General features: G+C 32.4%; 1 protein-coding gene across 3 annotated transcripts in view; it reads right to left on the reverse strand.

Moving 5' to 3' along the window:
* Positions 1-4,669, reverse strand: part of SEC24A (SEC24 homolog A, COPII coat complex component) — a 92,734-nt gene extending 88,065 nt beyond the window's left edge. The window contains exon 1 of one of the 3 annotated variants that reach the window (XM_051978178.1): positions 4,460-4,669. The gene's annotated coding sequence lies outside the window, so the exon portion shown is untranslated. The remainder of the gene's footprint in view (positions 1-4,459) is intronic. The other 2 variants (XM_051978176.1, XM_051978175.1) reach the window with 2 other exon arrangements.
* Positions 4,670-6,092: the final 1,423 nt, after the last annotated feature.

The raw sequence follows: 6,092 nt of genomic DNA on the forward strand, positions 1-6,092 counted from the left end.
TCCCTTTCCCCTTATGTATTTCCTGTCAAGTTCTTTTGTATGGGTTTCTTCTCACCATGTATATTGAGGTTATTGTTCTAAGAGTGCGATTTGGGTTTATGTGTGTATTGTGATGTATTTTATTATACATCTATCTGTATATATACAAATACATATATATATATTTATACATTACTGTACATTAGTTATCTGTAGTTAATATATTAGTATCTATAATATTTCTTTGGCCTATCATTAAGTAAATGGTGGTCTTTAAGATCTGAAAGTGTCCTAATTGTGAGGGCTAGTTGAATAGATAAAAATTGCATTATGTTAGAGTATTAGAGTTTATAGTTTTCCCAATAGTGATCTGACCCAGAAATTTATATCTGAATTTCTGGTATAATTCCAACCTTATCAAACTACAATTTAAAGAAATATTGTAGCAGATGTGTGAATATTTTATTCAACATTTTATCAATAATATTTAGGGATATTGATTGATGATTTTCTTTTCTTTTTTTGTCTCTTCCTGCTTTAGATATCAGGACCATATTTGTATCATAGAAGGAATTTGGTCAGATTCCTTCTTTTCTTACATTTTGCAAAAAGTTCTTGTAATATTGGAGTTATTCAAGAGTTTGATAGAATTCACTCAAGAAATCTAGTTCTGTGGCTTTTTTCTTTGGAACTTCATTTATATCTTACTCAATTTATTGTTCTGAAATTATAATTTTGATTCTCTATATTTTTGTTCTGTTATTCTGGGTGTTTTGTATTTTTTTTTAAGTATTGATCCATTCTATCTAAGATATCCATTTGTTAGTATACAACTAGGTAAAATAAAGTCTGAGATTTTTCTTATTCAACTTCACTTGCTATGAATTCTCCATTTTTTTTTTTTGATGCTGACATATTTTTTAAAAAAGAAACTTCTCTTTAAAAAAAAATCAGATCATCCTACAATTTAATTAGCCCCCCCCAAAAAAAAATAACCTCCTAGAAGTTACCAATTCAGTGGTATTTTTACTTTCAATTTTCTTTTTTGATTTTCCAAATGTGGGGCAGCTAGGTGGCACAGTGGATACACCATTAGCTCTGAAGTCAGGAGGACCTGAGTTCAAATGTGACCTTAGACACTTAACACTTCCTAGCTACGTGACCCTGGGCAAGTCACTTGACTCAATTGCTTCAGAAAAAAAAAAAAATCTGATTTTCCAAATATTTGTTTTGATGTTAAGGTGGAGTTTTTGATGTACTGTTTTTTGTTGGTTTTTTGTTTTGTTTTGTTTTTTGGTTGCATGTTGAAGAAAATATTATTTATATAAATATTCCTCTAAGAACTATCTAGGCCCCATCCCAAATTTTGTTATGTCATATCACCCTTGTAATTTTCTTTAGTGAAGTTACTTATTATTCCTATGATTTGTTCTTTGATCTATCAAATTTTTAGGAAAAATTTTGTAGTGTCCAATTAATTTAGACAATGAATCATTTTGGATGACTCAAGAAAAGTCATGATGAAATATGCTGTGAACTTCCTGGTATTCGGAATATAGATTGAGGCTTTTTTTTTTTTTTGCACATGTTAATGCAGGAATTTGTTTACTTGACCTGTCCAGACCTACTTACTGGAATATTTTGATACCTGAATCCTGATCATGGGTGAAGAGTGAAGGTGGTCAAAAAGGAGTCCATTTGTTCAAAATTCCCTGAGCCTCATATACCATAATACTCTTACATAACTATAGCATACTATGCAGGCATTAATTATATACAGTGCATGTGGGACCACATAAACAACTTGCTATTTCTATATAGATGTTTCCTGGTCATTTAGTATAAATTTGCTGGTTATAATGAATTACAACTCTGCTTTAATTACAACTCTAGAACAATGTGTAATTTTAAAAAATATATTATTTATTTATTTTGCCAAGTTAATTGGGATTAAGTGACTTGCTCAGGGTCATATAACTAGGAAGAGGTCAGATCCTCCTGACTTCAGGACTGGTACTCTATCCACTGCGCCATCTAGCTGTCCCTACAATGTCTAATTCTTAACTTTTTCCTTCGGAAACAAAGATTGATTCGTTCAAGTTCTCTTTGGACTTTAGTTTTGTTTTGTTTTAATAAACATTTCTGGGTTTTTTAAGGGTTTTGATTCGAGAAGATGAGATATTTAAAAAGAAATATCCAAAAAATGCTCAAAAAGCTATAAAAATGTGCATATCCTTTGATCCAGCAATCTCACTATTGGGTCTGTATCTCAAAAAGATTATTAAAAAGGGAAAAAAGACCCACATGTTTAAAAATGTTTGTAGTAACTCTTTTTGTAGTATCAAGGAACTGGAAATTGAGTGGGTACCCATCATTTGGGGATTGGCTGAATAAGTTATGGTATATAAATGTAATGGAATATTATTGTTTGGTAAGAAATGATGAGCAGGCTGATTTCAGAAAAGCCTGGAAAGACTTACATGAACTGATGCTGAGTAAAGTGAACAGAACCAAGAGAATATTGTATACAGTAACAACAAGATTATATGATGATCAAGTGTGATGGACTTAGCTTTTTTCAACAATGTGGTGATTCAAGGCAATTCCAATAGATTTGGAATGGAACGTGGCCATCCACATCCAGATAGACAACTATGGAGACTGAGTGTGGATTGCAGCATGGTATTTTTACTTTTTTGTTGTTGATCATGCTGTTTGTTTGCTTGTGTTTTTCTCTTTCTCATGGTTTTTTCTCTTTTGATTTGATTTTTCTTGTACAACGTGACAAGATGGAAATATATTTAAAAGAATTACACATATTTAACCTAAAAGAAAAAAAAATCCAGATCAGTAGATACTAGTTGAACCAATATAACAGCTATTAATATGCTATGTAACATATATAATATAATATTGTATGTGATGTGATAGTACATAATATATTATATAACATAAAAACAATTATAAAAGTAAAAGATTATCTATTTTAAAAATCCCTAGCTTTTCTCTTTTGTTCTTCAGAAGCTAAAGTTCAGTCTTTTGAATATTCTGAAGAGTTTCTAACAAACTATAGGTGAGGAAAAAAAAAGCATTTGCCCTGTACCAAAATTTTAGGAAAAGTAAGAATATGAATCTGAGAAGTATTATAATTTCTTAAGAACACATTTTATGAAAATTATTTAGCATATATCAAGTTTTAGTCCTATCTTTACTTGTCTGGTCCCCAATTTTTTCATCTATATCTTTCTTTCATATATAAAATGAAAGGATTGAACAAAATATGTAAGGTTCCTTCTAACATTCTGACATTTGTAGTATTAAGTTTTTAGTATGCAATGAGAACTATGCTTCTAAGATCAAGTGAACAGAGAGGCAACATGGGATAGAAGATTGCTTACCTCTGCTAAATATTAATTGTGGGACCATAGGCAAGTCAAGTAACATCTTAGCATCTCAGGTAACTCATTTTAAGAATATATGTTGTAGAAGAGTTGCTCATCTGCATTTGTGAAGGGAATTCCTCCACTGAGAGAAGACTATACCAGTTAAATTTCAGATCTTGTCCAAGTTAAAAAAAAATCCAGAAATATTTCTATGCAAGATATGCTGCATAATGTTACTCTAATTGCTGTGTCCCAAAGATTCTGCTATTTTATAGATGAGATATCTATCTTAATATTAAGTTATTTTCCTTGTATTACCTTGTCTTGCATTTACATTTCCAGAATTATGTAAACAATAAATTTGCATACAACTTTTTCATGATAAATATTTCTGAACAAACGGGACCTTCTTGTGTAAATAATTATTCTCTCTTTTGATTTGCTGTACTTTTTCAGTGGATTTATAAATAGCAAAAACTTGTTCAGCACTGTATAACAACCAAATGAAACTGTGTGTTCTTTGTAAATAAACACTGGAGACAGAGATGAGTATTTTAGCAAAATTTGCTGATGGAAAAAAACAGTGACACTGGTGCTCTTTTTGCTTATTTCTTTTTCATATCTGTTGAATGATGGTTGTGAGTGATGAATTGACATCACCAATTTTAATAAGAAGACCTTCATAGATAGGACAAATATGATTTCTTATCCCAGTCAAAAGAAAATGTAGAGTATTTTAATAATTATAACGAGGCATATTTGAGATGAGTGTGAAAATCTTCTTTCTCTATCTGCACAAACATACTTGAGAAGATTAACATTTAGTTATATCTTTGGCTAAAAGGCATAGGATATTTTGCTGTTCTCATAATGCCTTCCAGAATAAGGAGGACTTTAGACCTGATCTTTCTCTGAAGTGGGTACAGAAAAGAAGGAGGAAAAGAAAAATTAAGAGAAAAAGTAAACAGAACCAAGATTCTGAAATTTAGAGGATGCAGACAGCTTTTATAGGCAGAAACAATGATAAACTATAGAACATCTAGTTAGTAAAAATAGTTAAAACATGAATTTGCCAAAAGATACTTCCCCTTGCCTACCTCTATAGTCATACTTCAGATGAACTCCTCCCCTGATGAATCTTCACTGCTTCCCTGGCAGTTTGCTCACTAGTAGCCTCAAGATATTTCCACCATAAGAACATAGTACTAGGATTTTTCACTGTCTCTTCTGCATCAGTCATATGCTAGAGTCTCTGTTCCATTTTAATCTTGTGTACATAGACAGTCAGCAAGGTCTCTCTTGTCTTCTAGCCATCTTTATTCACTATCTGACCAAGGAGACAGAATTATTAGTTATAACACTGACATGATCAGTTAATTTGATTGTAGCTTACAGTCTCTCCCTGCTTTTGTTGAGGCTTACTAGCTGGTTTATATTGTCCTTATTGTGATTGAATCAGGGGGCAACCATTTCCAGAAAAGTGGCATGGAAGGGGGAAACAACATGAAGTGAGGGAAAGGGGAAGCAAGAAAAGGGAGAAACCATTCTATGTCTAGTGCAGAGTGATAAGGTTAGCTTTTGTAGGCAATGAAGGCAGTATTTTGTTGAGAACCAAGGGATTTGTGCTCAAAGAATATTAAAAATGGAAAGGACTTTAGAAGTCATTTAATCAAACTCCCACATGTTAATGCTTTTTTAAAAAAACTTTTTGTCATTCTGAACTTGACAAACACTAACAAACATAAACATTTTCAGGTTAAAAAAAAATGAAACCATGGATTTCATAAGATTTTTTAAAGTATATATGCTAATCATCATAGTAATTCCAACTCTGAACTCCCCTTTCACCTTTTATGTGTATATTTTTAAAAAATGTTTCATTGACATTCTTTTCTTTTTTCCTTTAATTGGCATCACTATCATTAGCCTTCTTTGTCTCTTTAATCCCTGTCTCTTTCCCCATCCTCTCGTAACAATTTAACATTGTCAAAACACATTGTGTCTGAAAAATGGATGCTTTATTTTGTACCTCTTTTTCAACAATTTTCTGTCAAGAAATGGGAAGCATTCATTTATTCATCATAGGTCCTCTGATTCATGGCTGGTCATTTCATAGCACAGAATTCTCCAATTGTTTTTCTTTTACAATGTTGTCACTTAGCATCAGTTCATGTAAGTCTTGCCAGTCCTCTCTATATTCATCCTGCTGGTCATTCCTTACAGAACAATAATATTCCATAATGTTCATATACCACAATTTACCCAGCCATTCTCCAATTGATGGGCATCCATTCATTTTCCAGCTTCTAGCCACTACAAACAGGGCTGCGACAAACATTTTGGCACATACAGGTCCCTTTCCCTTCTTTAGTATTTCTTTGGGATATAAGCCCAGTAGTAACACTGCTGGATCAAAGGGTATGCACAGTTTGATAACTTTTTGAGCGTAGTTCCAAATTGCTCTCCAGAATGGCTGGATGTGTTCACAATTCCACCAACAATGTATCAGTGTCCCTGTTTTCACACATCCCCTCCAACATATAAAAACGCATCCTAAAGGTACTAGCCCTACCACCACCACCACTACTACCACTATCCCCAAAGCCCTATAGCTAACATTCATATAGCACAAGGAACTTTGCAAATTTTATCACATTTTATTATCCTCATTACAACTCTTTAAGGAACATGTTATTATTATCTCCCTTTTAGACGGAGAAGAAACCGAAG

This window comes from Antechinus flavipes, chromosome 2, assembly GCF_016432865.1.
Source record: "Antechinus flavipes isolate AdamAnt ecotype Samford, QLD, Australia chromosome 2, AdamAnt_v2, whole genome shotgun sequence".
In the NCBI taxonomy this organism is placed as follows: domain Eukaryota; kingdom Metazoa; phylum Chordata; class Mammalia; order Dasyuromorphia; family Dasyuridae; genus Antechinus; species Antechinus flavipes.